The sequence below is a fragment of the Mesoplodon densirostris genome, chromosome X (assembly GCF_025265405.1).
Source record: "Mesoplodon densirostris isolate mMesDen1 chromosome X, mMesDen1 primary haplotype, whole genome shotgun sequence".
In the NCBI taxonomy this organism is placed as follows: Eukaryota; Metazoa; Chordata; class Mammalia; order Artiodactyla; family Ziphiidae; genus Mesoplodon; species Mesoplodon densirostris.
The window spans coordinates 15,015,710-15,039,742 of NC_082681.1; positions in this window are offsets into that span (position 1 = coordinate 15,015,710).

The window sequence follows — 24,033 nt, forward strand, 5'->3', positions numbered from 1 at the left end:
ACAGGCTTGTGTTCAAGTCACCACAATGTTGTTTAGGACCCGTGTAAAATTGGGCAAGTAACAGAGCCACTCTGAGTCTGTTTCCTCAGCTGGCAAATGGAGACACTTCTATGTAATCTCACAGGGTTGATTTATGGGACTAAATGGGCAAGGTCTGCGAAAGTACTTAGGACAGTGACTGACATTACCAATAAAGCTTGAGTCTAATGTAGGAGTGCAGAAGTCCAGCTATTAGCACGGGCTGGGTAGGGATGGAGTTTCCGGAAGAGAACATGCAAACCAATCCCAGAGACCTGGCCTGGGGCTACTTAGAGGGCAGACTTGACCTTGGAGATAAAAGAAAATTTTTCAGCAGAGAAGTTACCAGCTCAGATTTATGGGGGGAGAACAAAGGTTGTGGAGCTAGGTTGACTTGGGTTTGAATCCCTAGCTCTAGCGCTTGTAGCTGTGTCACATTGGACAGTTGTTTAACTTTCTTGGGCATCTGTAAAATGGGGATGATGATGTCTATGTTACGGGTTGAATTGTGTCTCCCCAAATTCATATGTTAAAGTCTTAACACCCAGCACCTGTGAATGTGACTTTACTTGGAAATAGGGTCTTTGCAGATAATCAAGTTAAGATGAGGTCATTAGGGTGGGCCCTAATCAATATGATTGGTATCCTTATAATAAGGAGAAATTGGGAGACAGAGGCACACAGAGGCAGAGACTGGGAGAACGCATCTACAAGCCAAGGAATATCAAAGATTGTCAGCAGACCATGAGAAGCTAGGGGAGAGGCCTGCCACAGATTCTCCCTCACAGCCCCCAGAAGGAAGCAACCCTACCAACACCTTGATCTTCGACTTCTAGCCTTCAAAACAGTGAGATAACAAATTTCTGTTGTTTAAGCCTCCAGTTGTGGTACTTTGTTACAGTAGTCCTTGAAAACTAGTAACCTGCCTTAAAGGAGGATTAGAGATAATCTAGGCACTCAGTAGACGGTGATTATTACTGTTGTTGTTCTTTCTTTCAGATGCTTAACCAAATGTGACTGGGCAGCTCCCAGGAAAGACCGTGAGGTGTGAGGAGCACAGACTCTGGGGTCGCACAGGAGCCTGCGTATGCCACTTACTACCTTGGGCAGGTCACTCACACTATCAATACTTAACCCTCAGGTTCTTCAGCTGTTATACGGAGATAGGAATAGTACCCATCTCATAGGATTGTTGTGAGAAATGCATGAGAAGAAGCAGGTAAAATGCTTACTTAGCACAGTGCCTGGAACACTAAAAGCACGCAGTAAGTGATAGCTATGATTACCATTATTGCTGTGGTTGTATTATTATATGTAATAATTACATTAAGTTACATTACTTACATTAAGTTTTGCCTGCTGCTTGAAGCTTTGCTTGAATGCCCTAATTGAATGATTTTTCTTTCCTCTTGACTCCTGCAGCCCAGTCCCTGACAATTACATATTATCTCCTGAATTGTTTCAGGTATGTGTCAGTTTTTTCCAAGGTGACTGAAAGTTCTATGAAAACATGGATTATGTCATGATTTTGCTGTAACTCGCAGAGAACCTAAACACAATACTAGGCCCTTTGTACGTGCTCAGTTATTGCTTACTAATTGATTGACTGATGGATCAGCACGGATTCAGGGGTGGGGGGGAGGGTTCATCTGTAAGAGGGCCCAGTCTTTGAGTTACCTCAACTTAAGGGATAGATTTTTAAAGATCTATCTACATGCTTGGTTTGGTATCGCCTTTCAAAAGCAATAGTGTTCCACCGAGTATTGTTAAAATCATCTAACTACCATCCCATGTACACACGCTGCAGTAAATAAATTTCTATCTCAAAAGGTTACATTAGATCATATTTAAGTATTAAACTCTGGTTTTGTAGATTAAAACATGCCCTGAGTGGGTGGGTAGAAGAAATGGACTGAAAGGTATGTTTAGAACCAGATTGTGAAGGACACTGTGGTCAGTTCATGCTAAGGAGTTGAGACTATGTCTCATAGGCCTGGGGACCTACAAATGGAAGCCAGAAGATTCTGCTTCTTCTGCAGCCTCTCCAGTGAGCTCACTTTCCCAGTCTCTTTAGTAGAGGGCCTGGAGGCAGGATCTTTTTTTTTTTTTCTAGCTGTTAATTGCTGTTTCCAAACCATTACTCTCTACCCTGCCATTTGACTCTCATCAATCAACCTCTTGGTCACTCCCCAACATTCATGGAAGATTGTGAGCCCTGATTCTGTACCTTCCCTTCTACCCCATACTTTATCCTTACGGTGGGGGATTTCAATGCCCATAGTGACAACCCACTCACAGTCCTAGCTTCTCATTCTCCTGAACTCATCTACAGTGGCCTTTCCTCCCCTCCACCCAAGCCATGCACCCATGGCCACAGCCATGGGCTTAGTTTGTTCTCCTTGTCCTAGTTCCTTGAGATGTAAAACTGGGTTGCCTGAGACCTTTCTTTTTTCTTAATATGGGCATTTATCACTATAAACTTCCCTCTTAGAACTGCTTTTGTTGCATCCCATAAGTTTTGGTATGTTATATTTCCATTTTTGGTTGTCTCAAGATATTTTTTATTTTCCTTTTGATTTATTATTTGATCCATTGGTTGTTCAGGAGTGTGTTGTTTAATTTCTAAAAACTTTTGTGAATTTTCCAATTTTCCTCCTCTTATTGATTTCTAGTTTCATACTGTTGTGGTCAGAAAAGATACTTGATATATTTTCTACTTTCTTGAAATTATTGACACCTGTTTTGCAGCCCAATATATGATCTATCCTGGAGAATGTCCCATTACACTTGAGAAAAATGTGTAGATTCTGCTGCTGTTGGACAGAATGTTCTGTATATGTTAGGTCTAGTTGGTGAAAAGTATATTTCAAGTCCAATGTTTCCTTATTGATTCTCTGTCTGGATGATCTGTCCATTATTGAAAGTAGGGTATTGAACTCCCCTATTATTATTGTGATTTTGTCTATTTCTCCCTTCAAATCTGTTAGTATGTCCTTACTATATTTAGGTGCTTTGATGTTGGATGCATATATATTAACAATTGTTATATCCTCTTGATGAATTGACTCTTTTATCATTAAATAATGACCTTCTTTGTCTTTTGTTAGTTTTTGACTTAAAATCTATTTTGTCTGATATAAGTATAGCTACCCCTGCCTATAGTATGTCTGCCGTTGAATCTTTCTATTGAATTTTTTAGTTCTGTCATTGTATTCCTCAGCTCCAAGATTTCTGTTTGGTTCTTTTTATGGTTTCAATTTCTTTATCAAATTTCTTATTTTGTTCATGAATTGTTTTCCTGATTTCATCTAGCTGTCTGTGTTCTTTTGCATCTCATTGAGCTTCTTTAAGATGACTATTTTGGATTCTTTGTCACCAATTCATAGATCTCCATTTCTCTAGAGTCAGTTACTGGAGCTTTATTAGTTTTCTTTTGTGGTGTCATGTTTGCATGATTCCTCCTGATCCTCATAGCTCTGTGTTGGTGTCTGTGCATTTGAAGGAGGAAACCCTCTTCCAGTCTTTACAGACTGGCTTTGGCAGGTAAAGAGTCCCTGAGCTGATGGTATTGCCTGTGGGATAACAGTCATGTGGAGTTAGGGCTAGCTCACATGACTGCTACAGGGTCCACAGCGGGGTCCTTGGTTTCTGGGGTTATTACCAGGGTTTTGGCTGAGTGTGGATTCTGATCCTTAGTAGGACAGGACTAGTTTCAGGACCTTGGTCAGTACGGCTGGCATTGGGACAGGGGCCCACTTCAGGGACCACAGTTGAATCCACAGACTGTGTGCCTGTTTCCAAGTGCACAGAGAGGTGTGGTTCCTGTTGGGTTCCTGGGAGGGCTCCCTCTGGGTCACTGGGTTGGGCCACTGGGTGTGGCCCTAGAATGCAGCTGAGAGGGACTAGAACTGAGTCACAGCACTGCTTCAGGGTCCACTGCTGGGACCAAGGTCTACAGGACCACCTCTGGCGACATGGATGGACATGTCTCCTGTTGTGGTTCTTGGGCAGGCAGGACGGCTCCTGGAGTTTCAGCAGAGCAGGGCTACACCTGGGTCACAGAGCTGCTTCAGGATCTGCAAACTGAGGTCAGCAAGCCTGCTTCCATTGGAACGGACAGACATGTCTTCTGGTAGGTCCCTGGGTGGACAAGACTGCTCCTAGACCATGTCTGGGAGGGGCCGGAGGCAGGTGCAGGGCTGCTTCAAGATCTGCAGTCAGATTGAGACCAGCAGGCCTGCTTTGGGGGCACAGGTGTGTGTGTCTCCTGCTCAGACCCTGGGCGGGCAGGACTGCACCTGGACTGCAGCTGGGAGGGGCTAGAGCTGAATTACAGGGTCTTTTTAGGAACTTCAATGGGACAGAAGTTGGCAGGCATACCTCCAGGGGCTCAGATGGACATGACTCCTAGTGGGTTCCTGGGAGGGCAAGACTATGCTCAGTCTGTGGCTGAATCCCTCAGAGCTCTCACAAAGGCACTTTTGTCCATGTAAGCTGCCAAATTATTGTCATTGTTCAGGAAGATGAGCAGGGGACCTCCTATTTTGCTATCGTGCTGACTTCCTCTCAGGATTTCCTTTAAGACTACTATCCCATTACTTCCACCCTCATTTTCCCTCACCCTCAGTCTTTCTAACTTAGAAAGAAAATTGGAGCACTCAGGTGGAACTTCCTCAACCCTATTCCCCTCTTCGCCACCACACACAGTATTTATGTTCAGCCACACCATTCCTTTCTATCTCATGGAAAAAGTATGTCTTATTACTCCTGAAGGCTAATTTCTTCCCTTGTACCCTGAATCCTTTCTCTGTTCCATGACATTATTCCCTCTCTTTCCTATTATCTTCAACATCTCCGTGAATAACATGTAAATGTATTTAAGTATTTAACATATTAAAACAATAATCCCAAATCCCTCTCAAGAATACCAATTTCTCTCTCTCTCTCTCTCTCCTCTCTTCCTGATAATGGTTTTTGTTGAGTTTTGTAAAGTTTTATATCTATCTATCTATCTATCCAGCCTATCCACCCTGCCCAAGAATGGATGATGTATATATGGATATATATATATATATATAAATATATATATATATATATATATTGCACATTGCACAAACTCACATATGTGTGTATGTTTTCCTTTCCTAGTCACAAAGACCATCCTGGGTACACAACTGTCTAGTTCCTTTACTATACTGAGTTCCAGAGTGACATGGTAGCAATACTCAAAGGTTTCTGCCATATTTTAATTTCCAGTTAACTTTTCCTTGGTTAGAATTAAGTCCTTCTACTCAAGAAAAATTCTACTCTACTCAAGAGATAATTATACCAAATGTTTTCTTATTTGTCAAATACTATTCCTGTCAGAATCTTGCCATCAACAGTTCAGTTAAAGAAACATTTACTGAATGCCTAGTACATTTGTAGGTTCTCCCTTGCATCTATGTTGGCTTTGTGATCTGTACTAGGTAAACACTTTTCATGGCCTCTATCTGGCCAATCTGTAGTTCAGACCCACAAGGATAATAATAACTTTAACAGATGATCCTAATGTCTTGCAGCAGCATATCTATTTGTCTAACTTGGAAATGTAGGAGAGTTAGTACTCCTGCAGGATGGGACAGGGTATATAAATGCCCCATCCTCCCTGTGCTCTGACGGGACACTTCAGAGGCATGTCACATTAGCCTTCTCAAAGGGGGTTCCCCAATAGGATTCAGCTCCACTTGTCCACAGTGGTAACCTGCTCATTAATGCACATGTTACTGGGGTTTTTTCCCTCCCTGCCTCACTATTCACAATTCATCGCCTATGTTACCTCCCAAATAAACCACCTGAAACCTAGTAGTCCTTGTTTTAGGGTCTGTTTTAGGCAGAGCCCAAACTAAAAGAGTGACTAACACTAAATGAGTGCTTACTATGGGCCAGGCATTGTCATATTCCCTTCATATTCCTTAGGATAGTGGTTGGGAGTGAGATTAAATTAGTTAAAATATATAAAATGCTTATAACAGGACCTAGCATTTAGTAGGTACTCAGTAAACATTAGGTATATAGTATATCAATCAGGGGGTCCAGTCAGAGACAGAGACCATACCAGTTTTACAAACACAGAATTTAGTATAAAGACTTGATAACTAGGCACAATAAAGTTGTTTCTTAGGTAATTGGAAAGGTAAAAAGAGAACTCTGAAGTATCAAAGAGATAGCAACTGCAGGAAGCAGAAACTATCCCTGGGAAAACAAAGAGAAGAGGTTGGAATTATTGAAACTTAGAAGCTTGGAGCAGGGGCCCCATGGAACTGAAGCTCAGACCTCTGAGAGGAGAGCACTTTTCATATGGTGCTGCTGACTTTGAGCTTGGAGGAGCGGCCCCGTGAAGCTAGGACCCAGACCTCCGAGGAGGCTAGAGTTGATATCTCTGAGAGGAGTGTGACAAGGCTGGTTCTACAAGTGCTAGAAAAATGGGGAAAACTGGATTCAGGTACTGCTTCTGGTAGGAACTGTAGCTGCTGGAGTGAAGAAGTGTTGTTAGAATAATAAATGCTGGAGAGGGTGTGGAGAAAAGGGAACCCTCTTACACTGTTGGTGGGAATGTAAGTTGGTGCAGCCACTGTGGAAAACAGTATGGAGGCTCCCCAAAAAACTAAAAATAGAATTACCATATGATCCAGCAATCCCACTCCTGGGCATATATCCAGACAAAACTCTAATTTGAAAAGATACATGCACCCCTATGTTCATAGCAGCACTATTCACAATAACCAAGACATGGAAACAACCTCAGTGTCCATCGACAGATGAATGGATAAAGATGATGTGACATATATATATATATATATATATATATATATATATATATATATATATATATATATATACAATGCAGTATTACTCAGCCATAAAAAAGCATAAAATAATGCCATTTGCAGCAACATGGATGGACCTAGAGATTATCATACTAAGCGAAGTAAGTCAGAAAGAGAAAGACAAATATCATAAGATATCACTTATATGTGGAATCTAAAATACTACACAAATGAACATATCTACAAATCAGAAACAGACTCACAGACATAGAGAACAGACTTGTGGTTGCCAAGGGGGATGGGGTTGGGGGAGGGAAGGACAGGGAGTGTGGGATTAGCGGATGCAAACTATTATACATAGGGCAGATAAACAACAAGGTCCTACTGTATAGCACAGGGAACTATATTCAATATCCTGTGATAAAACATAATGGAAAAGAATAGGAAAAAGAATATATACATGTATAACTGAGTCACTTTGCTGTATATCAGAAATTAACACAGCATTGGAAATGAACTATACTTCAAAAAAATTGAAAAAAAAAGAAATGTTGTTAGGGTGATACACACACACACACACACACACACACACACACACACATGAAACCTATAGGAAGCACACAGGTAGGAGCAAGTCCCTTCTTCCTCCTCTAGCCTTGCAGTCAGTCTTCCTCTAGTGTCTCCACTGGCAGAGCCTAACTGGAAGCCAGCTGGCAGAAAAGAAATATGGTTTGTGGGGTCCCTGTTCCAGCATCACAAAACAGACTATAGATGGATGGGTTTCAAGCTGAGAGACAATAGCCTAATAACTGACACATGTGGTCTCCACAACAATCCTTTGAAGCTATCCTTGGGTTTAGCTCTTAATATATTTTATTTTTTAGAGCAAAATTGCATGGAGAGTTATTATCCCTGAGTTTTAATGAGGAAACTTAGACTGAGAATTACTGGTCCAAGATCATACAGCTGGTCAGCGGTGGTATCAGGATTATAGTCCAGGACCTCAGCTTCCAGAGCCCAGGCTCTTAGCCACTCCCCACCTAAACAAATCTTTGTTTCTTTCTCCTTTCATCCAACCTCACATGCTCTTCAATATCATTAAAGTATTCTAGAACTCGAACCTTTCATTCGTTTGGTTAGGACAACCCTCTTTTTCCTCCCCTTCTTTTTCTAAGTTAGTGGCTGTTTTCTACACTCTGGGATCAGAGCAAATGATGTGTTGATCAGGACAGTACTCAGAACAACAAATAGTTTTGGTGCCCTTAGGGTTCTGTTGGTTCCACTGACAAGCATGACAAGCTGGCGATACTGTTTAAAAACTTGTTTGTACCCAGTTGGCATTTTCCCTAAGTAGTAGGCAGAAGATGGAATTAGTGATCATGAAGTGAGGCTTGCAACATTTGATAAGGAGGAGCAATCCAGGCATATCTAGTTTCCACTCCTGAGATACCAGACGATTTTCCTTCTTGGACCAAGCTCCCTCATGACAATCAGCTTGTTCTCTGTTGACATTACGTCCATCTAGATCCAATTTCCCTTTCTCATCATTCCTAGCCATTATGCTAGGTCAGAAACACTGGGATTGACTTTGAAGGGTAGGTGTGGGGTCACCAGAAGGTCACTAATACCTCTCAGCAAGTTGGGGAGTTTTGAGACAAGTGATTGTCCAATTGTGAAGCCAACACCTGATAGCCTTCATGCTAGAGGGTAGAGATCTCTACAAGGAAAACCGCAGCTGGAATCCTTCTCAGGGGCTACCCTTCAACAGGAAGTCTGGTTTCACTCAGCACAGCAATGTTGACTCTGGGTCTGGACAACTCACATGTGACCACATTTTAGAGACGAAAGTTATCATCATTGTCTAAAGTTGTGATATTTCATGGTGCAGGAGTTCTTCCTTCCTTCCTAACAGGTTGGAAGCCTTCTACTTGCCCAAGTCCCCAAAGAGGAAATTTCTAATGTCACAGTGTGGACAATCTTGAGCTTGGCATGAGACAGACTTCGCTCTGAGATACTCAGTGATATGTGATGGACATTCTGATCTTCCTAACTGGGACGAGGATTTGATGAAATTTGTGACGAGGACAACGTTTTCCTATCATGGTAATCAGCAACCTGGGCCATCCAGGCCTTCTCAAGCTGTGGCCATTAGTCAACTACCGACATTTCATGGCAAGAGCTCCCATCTTTAGCAGCCCACTATTACTGCAATGTAGTTATGAAGGCTGATGATTCATGAGCAAGGGAAGTGACCGATAAACCCATGCACCTGTGATCACCTAATCTATGACAAAGGAGACAAGAATATACAATGGAGAAAAGACAGCCTCTTCAATAAGTGGTGCTGGGAAAACTGGACAGCTACATGTAAACGAATGAAATTAGAACACTCCCTAACACCACACAAAAAAATAAACTCCAAATGGATTAAAGATCTAAATGTAAGACCAGACACTATAAAAATCTTAGAGGAAAATATAGGCAGAACACTCTTTGAATAAATCACAGCAAGATCTTCTTTGATCCACCTCCTAGAGTAATGAAAATAAAAACAAAAATAAACAAATGGGACCCAATAAAACTTAAAAGTTTCTGCACAGCAAAGGAAACCATAGGAGAAAATATTTCCAAACGAAGCAACTGAGAAGGGATTAATCTCCAAAATATACAAACAGCTCAGGCAGCACAATATCAAAAAACAAACAACCTAATCAGAAAATGGGTAGAACACCTAAATAGACATTTCACCAAAGAAGACATACAGATGGCCAAAAGGCACAGGAAAAGATGCTCAACATCACTAATTATTAGAGAAATGCAAATCAAAACTACAATGAGGTATCAACCTACACCGGTCAGAATGGCCATCATCAAAAAATCTACAAACAATAAATGCTGGAGAGGGTGTGGAGAAAAGGGAACCCTCTTGCACTGTTGGTGGGAATGTAAACTGGTACAGCCGCTATGGAGAACAGTGTGGAGGTTCCTTAAAAAACTAAAAATATAGCTACCATATGATCCAGCAATCCCACTCCTGGGCATATATCCAAAGAAAACCATAATTTGAAAAGATGCATGTACCCTTATTCATTGCAGCACTATTTACAATAGCCAGGACATGGAAACAACCTAAATGTCTATCAACATAGGAATGGATAAAGAAGATGTGGTGTATATATACAGTGGGATATTACTCAGCCATAAAAAGAATGAAATTATGTGATTTGCAGCAACATGGATGGACCTGGAGATTATCATACTGAATGAAGTAAGTCAGACAGAGAAAGACAAATATATGAGATCGCTTATATGTGGAATCTAAAAAATCGGTACAAATGAACTTATTTACAAAACAGAAGTAGAGTCATAGATGTAGAAAACAATCTTATGGCTACCAGTGGGGAAAGGGGGTAGGGATAAATTGGGAGGTTGGGATTGACATATACATACTACGATATATAAAATATATAACAGGACCCACTGTATAGCACAGGGAACTCTACTCAGTTCTCTGTAATAACCAATATGGGAAAAGAATCTAAAAAAGAGTGGACTTATGTATATGTATAACTTATTCACTTTGCTGTACAGCAGAAACTAATGCAACATTGTAAATCAACTATACTCCAATAAAAAGTTTTAAAAAAAGAGAGAGAGAAGTGCACAATCCCTATTGTCCACCACTCTGAGGAGAATATCAGGTCCCAGTACTTTCTATCCCTTCTCAATATTCTCGCAAATCCTAACTCACATGATCAGGATTTAATCTTTCAGATCCTCATGTACAGCAAAAGCCACCAGATGGAAATTTTTCTGGAGCACGACACGATTTCTGATATATCACAGGACATAGAACAGGTGGACTAGTGCCACAGTTTCAATTCCAGGGGCCCAAACTGAGGGAGAACATCCTATTCATGAAATCCAGGAACAGAAAAAAAAAAAAAGACTGTAAACCTCAGCCATTAGAGAGCATCATGAACCAGGAGCTAGGAGGAACTTGTAGAGAACAGAGGCTAAGTGGGAAATAAAATGAGGAGAATCAGGTGACGGTATAAAACAGATCTGAAGTACTTGCATTTATGTGCTATTGTTTGGACATGGCATGGATAGGGCAGGCTGGCTCAAGGTATAGAGTCAGAGCGGGTAGCAATGAACATGTAGGACTGAGGGATTTCCATCAATATGGTCCACGAGGTTCTTTTAATCCATAGGCTGCTCCTTTTTTTTTAAAGATTTTTTAACATCTTTATTGGACTATAATTGCTTTACAATGGTATGTTAGTTTCTGCTTTGTAACAAAGTAAATCAGTTATACATACACATATATCCCCATATCTCTTCCCTCTTGAGTCTCCCTCCCTATCCCACCTCTCTAGGTGGTCACAAAGCACTGAGCTGATCTCCCTGTGCTATGCGGCTGCTTCCCACTAGCTATCTATTTTACATTTGGTAGTGTATATATGTCCATGCCACTCTCTCATTTCATCCCAGCTTACCCTTCCCCCTCCCCGTGTCCTCAAGTCCATTCTCTAGTAGGTCTGCATCTTTATACCCGACTTGCCCCTAGGTTCTTCATGACCATTTTTTTGTTTTTTAGATTCCATATATATGTGTTAGCATACAGTATTTGTTTTTTCTGTTTCTGACTTACTTCACTCTGTATGACAGACTCTAGGTCCATCCACCTCACTACAAATAAGTCAATTTCGTTTCTTTTTATGGCTGAGTAATATTCCATTGTATATATGTGCCACATCTTCTTCTTTTTTTTTTTTTTTTTTTTTTGGTTCTTACTTATTTATTTATTTATTTAAACATCTTTATTGGAGTATAATTGCTTTACAGTGGTGTGTTAGTTTCTGTTTTATAACAAAGTGAATCAGTTATACATATACACATGTTCCCATATCTCTTCCCTCCTGCGTCTCCCTCCCTCCCACCCTCCCTATCCCACCCCTCTAGGTGGTCACAAAGCACCCAGCTGATCTCCCTGTGCTATGCAGCTGCTTCCCACTAGCTATCCACTTTATTCTTGATAGTGTATATATGTCCATGCCACACTCTCACCTCGTCACAGCCTACCCCTCCCCCTCCCCATATCCTCAAGTCCATGCTCTAGTAGGTCTGTGTCTTTATTCCCATCTTACCCGTAGGTTCTTCATGACCTATTTTTTCCCCTTAGATTCCATACATATGTGTTAGCATACGGTATTTGTTTTTCTCTTTCTGACTTACTTCACTCTGTATGACAGACTCTAGGTCCATCCACCTCACCACAAATAACTCAATTTCATTTCTTTTTATGGACGAGTAACATTCCATTGTATATATGTGCCATATCTTCTTTATCCATTCATCTGTTGATGGAAACTTAGGTTGTTTCCATGTCCTGGCTATTGTAAATAGAGCTGCAATGAACATTTTGGTACATGACTCTTTTTGAATTATGGTTTTCTCGGGGTATATGCCCAGTAGTGGGATTGCTGGGTGGTATGGTAGTTCTATTTTTATCATCTCACACAGGTAAGAATGGCCATCATCAAAAAATCTACAAACAATAAATGCTGGAGAGGGTGTGGAGAAAAGAGAACCCTCTTGCACTGTTGGTGGGAATGTAAATTGATACAGCCACTATGGAGAACAGTATGGAGATTCCTTAAAAAACTGAAAATAGAACTACCATAGGCTGCTCCTTTGTAGGTTGAGGTTTGAAAATATGACACAGAGCAGCCTCTAGTTTGTGTCATGAATGAATTTACTGATGACATTGATGTCTTTTCTGAAACAAGGACATTATTTCATTAAATTTAGTGAATTTTTAAAGATGGCAGCAGGAGAAACAAGTGTTCCATAGTGGATTTGGTTCCACCAGAGTCCTCTGTGTGTTGCACAGAGCATGTGGGGAAACTCAGGATAACTTTCATCTGCACTGCCAACCTCCTCAACCAACTCCAACCACATCAACCTTGAAAGGTTCAGCACCCCTCTAAAATTCTAACTTGTTTGCTCTAGTTTTTTTTTTTTGTGTGTGTGACTTTAGTGTTCCTAAAAAGTAATATATCATTGTTTCAGTTACCCAGTATAGTCCTTCAGAAGCTAACTTTTGTAATGGCATACTTCCTAGCTTAATCCTTTACCATAGAAATGGTGGAAACTAATATTTAATTGTCACTTAATTGTCACTGAAGGTTTGTAATGATATGTTACTCTTGGAAAGAAAATAAAAGATGTTCTCACAAAGACTGGGTATTTGATTTTAATGAGAGAGAAACCTAAAATATCTTCTCAGCTTTACCTGTTTGACTATAGTCGACTAAAGTAGCATAAGATATTCACCAAAGTTTTACCATTACTGAGGAATATCAAATCGCTAATACACACACAATGACCAGTTTCTTGTAAGGAGTTCTGGCAATTACAGTCTCTCCTTTCATTCGTAGACATTTGATTTCAATTACTGCAGTTGTAGGGGTATCCTAGCTGTAACATCCACCCTTATCCAGGTCATTTTTTAAAGTCTTTGACTTAGCAGCCACAAGATATTTCTTGGAAAGAAAAATAAATCTCAAACATTTAGAAACCATTGAGTAAAAAGGAGAGTTTACCCTCAGTTGGTTTCTACAGTTTGGCTAATTGCTTTAAATTTTTCTTTTCTTTTTTTTTTTTTTTTTTTACAAATTTAACACTTTAAATATATTATGTGATATAACATGACATTATTATCATGCTTGAAATATTATAGCATTTTCATTCCAGAATCTGAAGATGTCTGACTAGCAATATATAATTGCTTAGGCAAATTTCCAAGTACACTATGGAGATTATTAATAATAAGTAACATTTAGTGAGTGCTTAGGTACAAGTATTATTATCCCATTTTATGGATAAAGGCATGAACCTATAGACAGGTTAAAACACCAATACAAGGTCACACTTCTAACAAGTGGCACAGCTGAGCTTCAAACCCAAGTCGCAGACAAAGCCTATGGCCTTAACCATGCTATAGAACAGTAAGTTGCTTATAGAACTGTAAATTGCATTTTGATGTAGACTAAAGTCACCTCACAATTTGAAATTATTGGTCTAGAAATCCTTTCAATAATTTAGATGTAAAAAATAATAATTTAGACGTCACCAATTTGTACAGCTAGTTTATGAAATAAGTAAAAAGTGTTTGCAGTCACTCAATATTTATTGAGCGCTTCCTTCTATGTTCAAAACTCAAGAGATCACTATATAGTCAGGAACATAAAATCTAACATGAGAAATAAGAAAGAACACTCCTAGATAATGGATCTGATTGAAGGAACAACTTGGATATCCCAAAGTTCCCTGTCTTTATGTACTTTCATAATTTTTAGCAACTGTGGTTCACTAAATCTACAATGGAATAAAATTTAATTTTATATCATTGTCAAGCTTTCTATATAATTAAATCCATAAATTAAAGAATAATATTTGTCTGATAAGGAGTCTCGATTTCTAGTTCCCAAAACATGGGCACTGTAGCAGGTGCTAAATTGGATGTACTGACCATGCTGAGCATTAGAGGTGTTTGGTGAATGGAGAGATCAGAGAGAGGACTGAATATCTAGTTAGGGGCTGCTTCATGGAGGGAGAAAACTTTGAATTGGAACTTGAAGAGTGAGAATAATTTAAATACAGAGAGAAGAGAGGGAAGCACAAGACAAAAGAGAAAAAGACCTTAAAGAAAGCCTCCAGGAGACATTTATGGGTAGGAAGAGGAAGTCTGAATCCACAAGAGAGACCAAGAAGGAATGACTAGAGAGGGAGAAGGAAAACTCGAAGCAGGTCATGAACAGGGTAAGTCTTGAACCTTTTGGACGGGGGTCCATAGTGTAGAACAGGTAGCAGCCAGGCTCTAGAAGGCTAACAATGATGATTAGACAGAGGAGGCAGCTGGTAAATACAGCATGCGTGAAGCTTGGCAGTGAAGGGACAAAGTGAGATGAGAAGGGAAAACCAAGTCCTACAAAAGTCCATCTTCTTTTTAAAATAAGAGGTTCAAGATTGTTTTTGAAGGTGAAAGGGAAGAAGCCTGCGGCCTAGGAGAAAGCAAAAATACCATGGAGTAAGAACACAGTTGGAGAAGCAAGGGCCCAGAGAAGGAGGGGGAAGAATGTGGTCCAGAGCGCAGGTGTACATTACCTTCAGAGAAGCAGTTCCTTCACTCAAGATACTTGCAAGGCACCATGTTAGGCATGGGAGACACAGGAGAGAAAAACCAAAGTTAAAAACAGATAGGATGCCTTCCCTAATGGAAACCTATACTTTAGTGGAAGAGAAAGATTTGTAAACAAATAACCACTAAAATAAAAATAGAATTACAAATGGTAATTAGTGTTATAAAAAATTAAGTAGTATCACACTTAATTCCCTGAAGAAGTGCAAGTTATACTAAGACCCAAAGGAGGAGAAGGAGACAGCCATGCAAAGATCTGATGTTTGGGGAATAGAACTTTCCAGACAAGGGGTACAGCAAGCACAAGCAGTCTAAGGTTAAAAAAAAAAAAAAAAAGTTTGGTATGCTCCAGAAACCAGTAGAAGGCTAAGCAAATGTCAATGACAACTCAGTGAGCCTCCTGGCTCTCCTAGTGAAGAAACAGTAGGCCCAGTTCCATTTTCTTTATCAGTGCCACATGAGAGAGAGATGGAACCCCACGCCCCTCGCTGATTCTGCACTACAGGGGAGCAGGGGTTGGTTTTAGGAGGGGATGCTTGGGTTCCATCCCTGGTTGGGGAACTAAGATCCCACATGCCGTGAGGCGTGGCCAAGAAAAAAATAAAAGGGACTTCCTGGCGGCCCAGTGGTTAGATGCTCAGCAGGAACTAAGGAAGAAGAAGCTTTGAGCAGGCAGGCAGGCAGCTGAGGCCAGCTGAGGAGCAGATGGCTGCAAGAGTGGTAGTTGGGGCTCATCTGGATGCGTGTCCCTGGCCTGCCCCTGAAACCAAGAGAAAACTTCTAAGGGGCACAGAACAAGAAGCTCTGTGCTGCCTGATTGATTTACAAATTGATATTTTTTTGCAAACAATTAAAACTACATGTAGCAAATAAGGTGCTAGGCATACCATTAAAATAACTTATATTGAAGGTATAATTGTTGTATAATTTACATATATATATACATATGTGTATATATATACACACCCACAGTGTACTGTTTGATAAGATTTGACATATGTATATGGCCTTGTCATTGCCACCACCCCAGTTAAGGTACAGAACATTTCCATCACTCCAGAAAGTTCCCTCATGCCCTTTCTCAGTAAATATTGCCCTCCCCTGCAATGGCAACCACTGTTCTGATTCCTATCACCATAGAACAGTTTTGCCTGTTTTGAGGGTCATATAAAGGGAATCATACTGCTTGTAGTCTTTTGTATGCTGTTTCTTTCATTCATCATAATGCTTTTGAGATTTATCTATTTAATTGCATATACCGGTAGCTAATTGTTTATTGCTCTCCAGTATTACACTGTATAAATATAACACAATCTGTTTATCCATTTTCCTGTTGATGAGCATTTATGTTGTTTTCAATTTTTATCTATTGTGTATATATTTGCTATAAATATTCATACACAAGTCTTTTTGTGGGCATATGTTTTCATTTCTCTTGGGTAAATATCTAGGAATATAATATCTGTGTCATAAGGGAGGTATGTCTAACTTTAAAAGAAAATGCTAAATGGGTTTCCAAAATGCTTGTAACATTAGAGTTCCAGTTGCTCTACATCATCTTCAACATTTGGTGTTGTCCTCAGTACATAAGACAACTGCTAACAGCTATAAAAGAGGAAATCGACAGTAACATAGTAATAGTGGGAGACTTTAACACCTCACTTACACCAATGGACAGATCATCCAAAATGAAAATAAATAAGGAAACAAAAGCTTAAAATGACACAATAGACCAGATAGATTTAATTGATATTTATAGGACATTCCATCCAAAAACAGTGGATTACACTTTCTTCTCAAGTGCGCACAGAACATTCTCCAGGATAGATCACACCTTGGGTCACAAATCAAGCCTCAGTAAATTTAAGAAAATTTAAATCATATCAAGCATCTTTTCGGACTACGACGCTATAAGATTAGAAATGAATTACAGGGAAAAAAACGTAAAAAACACAAACACATGGAGGCTAAACAATACGTTACTAAATAACCAAGAGATCACTGAAGAAATCAAAGAGGAAATCAAAAAATACCTAGAGACAAATGACAATGAAAACACAACAGTCCAAAACCTATGGGATGCAGCAAAAGCAGTTCTAAGAGGGAAGTTTATACCTAAACAAGCCTACCTCAAGAAACAAGAAAAATCTCAAATAAACAATCTAAACTTACACCTAAAGGAACTAGAGAAAGAAGAACAAACAAAACCCAAAGTTAGCAGAAGGAAAGAAATCATAAAGATCAGAGCAGAAATAAATGAAATAGAAACAAAGAAAACAATAGGAAAGATCAATAAAACTAAAAGCTGGTTCTTTGAGAAGAAAAACAAAATTGATAAACCATTAGCCAGACTCATCAAGAAAAAAAGGGAGAGGACTCAAATCAATAAAATTAGAAATAAAAAAGAAGAAGTTACAACAGACACCGCAGAAATACAAAGCATCCTAAGAGACTACTACAAGCAACGCTATGCCAATAAAATGGACAACCTGGAAGAAATGGACAAATTCTTAGAAAGGTATAACCTTCCAAGACTGAACTGGGAAGAAACAGAAAATATGAACAGACCAATCACAAGTAATAAAATTGAAACTGTGATTAAAGATCTTCCAACAAAGAAAAGTCCAGGACCAGATGGCTTCACAGGTGAATTCTATCAAACATTTAGAGAAGAGCTAACACCCATCCTTCTCAAACTCTTCCAAAAAATTGAAGAGGAAGGAATACTCCCAAACACTTTCTGTGAGGTCACCATCACCCTGATACCAAAACCAGACAAAGATACTACAAAAAAAAGAAAATTACAGACCAATATCACTGATGAATATAGATGCAAAAATCCTCAACAGAATCCAACAACACATTAAAAGGATCATACACCACGATCAAGTGGGATTTATCCCAGGGATGCAAGGATTCTTCAATATACGCAAATCCATGTGATACACCATATTAACAAATTGAAGAATAAAAATCATATGATCATCTCAATAGATGCAGAAAAAGCTTTTGACAAAATTCAACACCCATTTGTGACAAAAACTCTCCAGAAAGTGGGCACAGAAGGAACCTACCTCAACATAATAAAGGCCACATACGACAAACCCACAGCAAACATCATTCTCAATGGTGAAAAACTGAAAGCATTTCCTCTAAGATCAGGAACAAGACAAGGATGTCCACTCTCACCACTATTTTTCAACATAGTTTTGGAAGTCCTAGCCATGGCAATCAGAGAAAAAAAAGAAATAAAAGGAATACAAATTGGAAAAGAAGAAGTAAAACTGTCACTGTTTGCAGATGACATGATACTATACATAGAGAATCCTAAAAATGCCACCAGAAAACTACTAGAGCTAATCAATGAATTTGGTAAAGTTGCAGGACACAAAATTAATGCACAGAAATCTCTGGCATTCCTATACACTAATGATGAAAAATCTGAAAGTAAAATTAAGAAAACACACCCATTTACCATTGCAACAAAAAGAATAAAATACCTAGGAATAAAGCTACCTAGGGAGACAAAAGACCTGTATGCAGAAAACTATAAGACACTGATGAAAGAAATTGAAGATTAGAACAACAGATGGAGAGATATACAATGTTCTTGGATTGGAAGAATCAATATTGTGAAAATGACTATACTACATAAAGCAATCTACAGATTCAATTCAATCCCTACCAAAGCCCTTTTGTAAGCTTTTTAAGGCAGAAATTAGACAATTCATTTTAGACCTCTGTCCTTTTCTGGCATTTAAAGCTATAAATTTCCCTCTAACCCCTTCGTTGTCTGCATTCCATAAATTTTGAAAAACTGTCATTATCATTCAGTTCAAAATACTTTCCAATTTCCTTTGTGGCTTCTTTCTTTGACTTTTCAGTTATTTAAAGTATATTGTTAATTTTCAACTATTTTAGGATTTAAAAATGTTTAGTATCCTTTTGTTATTGCTTTATAATTTAATTCTGTTATGGTCCAAGAACATGTCTGGGTAGCAGGAATGATGAGGAATCCTGCGGGTGCTGTTGGGTGAACAGCATTCCCTACTGAGACAATATTGAAATTTGTGTTCCTAGGCTAAGATATGCTTCCCCTGGCAAGTAAGAACCCTGTGGTCGTTACACACTAAGTAGCAGAGGTGGTAGCAAAGCCAAAAGCAAAAGGAATGGATGTTGCCATCTGGTTTGATGGGGGCACTGATGACTATAGCATTAAAAAGGTTGTTGGTCACTGGGCAGCTTTCAGGTCATATGTCTGGAATTTTTTATCTAGCCTGACTCCCCACTTTATAGAGGAGCAACTTAATGCTCAGAGGGAGAAAGTGACTTGCCCAAGGTCACATAGCTTGTAAGCAGGAGAACTGAGGCATGAAACCGGATCTTCCAATTCGAAATCCAGTTTCACAAATGATAATGATTTTTGCACAGATTTTATAATATAGATCAGAAGGCAGTTCACAGTTATCAAAATAGACAGCATGGTTACAAAAGTATATAACCATCTAGGATGACTACTTTGAATGACAGTATTTATTTAGATAAAATTCAGAAAACCCTATCTTTGTCTAAAAATTCGCTTTGTAACTTTATATTCACATTTTATCCTCTGGTTCCTGAACTGGCCTGTGGGTTTGTATCTCTAGACATTTCCCCAGAGTCCTCCTATCCTCCATTATCCTGGGGATCTGTGAGATCCATCAAAGCAAGAGCAGACATACCTCGCACTTCAGGGTGGCTTTCATCACCAATCTGTGATCATCATGCGAAAAACTGCCAATTTCTTGTTACTTAAAGTTTATGTAGCACCTTTCAACGTATATTTTCTCATTACACATCCAGGCTACTAGATCCCCATGTGGGGTCAAAGCAGACTTTTTGGGCTTATCCCCACTTAGCAGATGAAGAAAATGAGAGCTGAGGTAACTCTCTCAAGGTCCCACAAGCAGCCAAGGGCTAAGCCAAGATTGGAAGCCGGGTCCCCAAGTTCCAAATCCTGGGCTCTGCCCCCAGCCCAGCCTGGAGAGGTGTGCTTGTTTAACAATTCAGTCTAGTCTATGTCTCTTCAATGTCGCAAAAGGACTTTTCTGGGCTGCATTGACTTTCGTGCGTCCTTGACTTTCACTTTTGCCTTTGTGGGCCTCTTTTTCCATAAAAAAATATCAAAACTTAAATTTTACTACTGCATTGATGTCAAAATGAATGTTATATTAACATATTTTCTTTGGTGTAATAGTTCAATTTTTCTTCTGATTTTGGAAATTAAGACGTTATCCTTGGGCTTCTAAAAGTACTGTGGACGCCCAGGTTCTGTGCATCCTGTGGCCTGGATGTATTTCTGAGAGGCAGCAAGAGAAGGAGGACTTGCTAGACCAGGAGTTCTTAATCTGAGGTTCGCAGACTCCCGTAATGGAACCCAATTAAGTGACATGGAAAATTCTGGACATATGTAGGAGGATGCACTTTCCTGAGGATGGGGTGCATAGTTTACATTAGATTCTCAAGGGGATCCATGATCCAAAGATAGATTAAGAAAAAGAAGACCATCCATTGTAATGAAGGTATGCCGAGAAACCCCAATGCAAGGCTGTCTTGAGATAACTCAACCTCCATATTTTTGAGGATTATAGAAGCAGTTGCATAGGTTTTGATGCTCCTTGACTCAAGCATAGGTACCAGCCCCTTCCCCATGACATACAGACCTGGTCAAATCTGGAACTCTGTACTAAGCCCTGAGGGAATGGTCGGGTCAAGAGAACGTAGGCATTTGCAACTGGCCTCCAGCACTCCAGGATTAAGCCTCAAGTCTATCCCCTCCTCCACCAACTTCTGAAGACAGTGCTCTGAGTAAGGCAAGCATTTACCCTGAAGCAGGAAAGATCCAAAGGCTGTGAGCTTTGGCTGGGGGACAGTGGCTGATTGTTGGCACAGTAAGACATCAGGTGGTGTCACTGAAACGCCCTCAAGCCAGCCCTTGGCAACTTGTCCCAAATTCCTCAACAGAAGCCTCGTCAACTAAAGGAGCCACAATACCCTTTAGGAAGCTAATAAAGAGCCTCAAACATTGGCAGAGAGAGAGAACTCACCCACACGCTGGCAACAGCAACAGCGGTGACCAGGAACGGCCTGCAGAGGCTAAAGAGCAGGAGTACAGACGTGGCAGCTGCTAGTCACGGCCGGCAAGAGGCTGACAGAAGAGTGACTTTGGTGGTGGCTGCAGAAGAATGCAACAATGCCCGCCATTGCAAGGAAAGGGGACGGCTGGGGAGCCAACGCCAAGGAATACCCAGTGGGGGAGGCAGGTGGGAGTGGGCAACCCGGTGCGGAGGGGTGTTCCGTCACTGACATTCTCTAAAATGGCTAGCACATGATGAGCATGAAAAGCAGACCACCTTTTCGTCAGTTTTATTATTGTTTTTGAATTCACCATAGGCAATGTACCCCTCCCCCCCTTATTGCCTGCACCTGGGGTGGACCTCTCCCACCAGCCCTCCCCCCTGGGTACACCATTGCCCCAGTCACTGGGGCCTGAGCAATGAGGATGAAATTGGCCTCCTACTCTTGACAAACTGCAAAATGACTCTGACTCTCCCAGAGAGAAGACGCATCCATTTGTAGTTCCTCCCACGTTAGGTTCCAGGAGGCGAGTGCGCAGAGGCAGAACATGCTAGGTCAAGCCCTGGCTGGAACGAGGGCAGCCAGCATCCCACAGACAGGGAGAACTCCTTTCTGCCCTCCTCTCGCAGCTCACTTCAAACACAAAGGGCATCAATCCACGTGGGCTGCAGAAAACACTTACATACGGGTACAATACCAGATGCTTGGTTCTTCCAGTGCTTAAACTGAATGGAAAAACGCCGAGCAGACTTTTCATGACGTCCCATTCCGATTATCTCGCTATTTGGGGGGCTCCCAAATTCAGCCTTCTTTGCACCCTAATAAAGATCTCGTGTAGAAGTTTCTTCTAACGTGGGGGAGAAATTCCTGCCTACGTCTTTGCATTTAGTTTTCTTCCCTCAAGTTGCATTTCCTCCTGTTTTTACACTGCTTTTCTCCTCTAGCCTCACCTTGGAAATACACGTTTTCATTGGGGAGTCTATTTAAATGGATGCTGTGTCTCTTTAACTCATATACCAGAAACTTAGAAATCTGTTTTTTTCATTCCAGGAGGATATTTTTTGGAGGTGGGGCGGGGGGAGGAGGAAGCTCATTCGCTTGTCAGTCAAATGTGTATTTGCAAACACTTGGTTCGTATCAAACAATACAGACTTGGATGGGAAACAAATGTATTGTGTTCGTTAAATTATTTTTTTTTTCACAAAAAGACATGCCAGAGAACACATGCATTCATGTGTGTTAAACTACTTTTATTTTTATGATATGATTTATTCTTTTCTTTTGAAAAATATCCTTTACCTTCAAACTTATAAAAATAATAAATTATTTCTTTCCATGTCCAAGTTGATTCCCTAGTGTTTGATTACTGTTACACCAAAAGGAAAATAAATATAATGTGTCATTAAAGTAATTCAGTGCAAATTGGGCATAAGAGAAAATTACATTATTAACAGCTGTTAAATGACTATAAAATGTAATTAGACACACTCAATTCGCGACTCATGGACTGGACCTGATTTCTAAAATATCAATTTAGAACTTTGATTATTCACGACAAAAGAGAACATCTTTAGATTCTAGGTTTAAATGGTAATGGTAATGGATGTATCCCCCTACAACCGTTACTGGGATTCCAAATAGGAGGAGGAGGAGGAGGAAACAGTTTTTAAGTGCAGAAGGAGGGGGATAGTGAGTCATCATAGGGGTGCCAGACGGGTTCCCACTGAATCCCTGCCAGCTGCAGTGAGGCATGAGTTCCTTGGTTAAATTTTAACTCTCTGCTTACAAAGAAGCAACAAAGCCCAGCACAGATACTTCTACTATAGATGTTTATGACCATTGCTCTTCTCTGCTTCCTTGCTTTCTTGGCTGCCTTTTCAACCCATTCTGTCAATCTGCTTAATAAAAATAATAATAAAACAAAATAAAAATAAAGTAAAAGAAAAGAAAGCCAGCAAAAATACATGGAGATGTTCCTATCTGCTCGTGGTTCCTCTAAGGCAGAATGAAAACAGGGGGACAGGATGTCCAATAAGTTCTTTGGGATCTGCAAGGGGAACATAATTGGTTCTCATTCAAAACTCTGCACTCTAGTCATCCTGGCCCCTCGTATTCTGTCCCTGACTTATCTTCTCAGGCTAATTTCCAGCTTCTCCTCTCCTCGGCCTGCTATTTACCCAAATGTTTCTGGGCTAGATGGCTCTCCCCTTTCCACAGTTCACTCTTCCCTTCAAGGTACGGTTCCACCTGCATCCACCCTGCCTCCCTGGAGCTTTGACTAAATCCCCACCAGGAGGTCTGCTTTTCCTCCTCAAATTCCTTGTAGCCCTCAGTCTGGGCTTCTTGTTTATTTATTTATTTATTTATTTATTTATTTATTTATTTATATTGGAGTATATAGTTGCTTTATAATGTTGTGTTAGTTTCTACTGTACAGCAAAGTGAATCAGCTATACGTATACATATATCCCCTCTTTTTTGGATTTCCTTCCCATTTGGGTCACCACAGAGCACTGAGTAGAGTTCCCTGTGCTATACAGTAGGTTCTCATTAGTTATCTATTTTATACATAGTAGTATATACATGTCAGTCGCAATCTCCCAATTCATCCCACCCGCCCCCCACCTTCCTGGGCTTCTTTTATGATCTACACTGTGTTTCCGGATGAGAGGGTGGCATGGCTCAGTGGTTAAGGGCATGCACTCTGGAGCCAGACAAAACTGGCATTCAATCCTGGCGCTTCCAGTTCCTGGTGGTGTAATTATGGGAAAGCTGCATCCCTTCTCTGAGCCTCAATCTCAGCATTTATAAAATGGACTCCATCATGGTATATTTTCCTTATCCACAAATCCTGAGGCCATGAGAGTTTTGGAATTCAGAAGT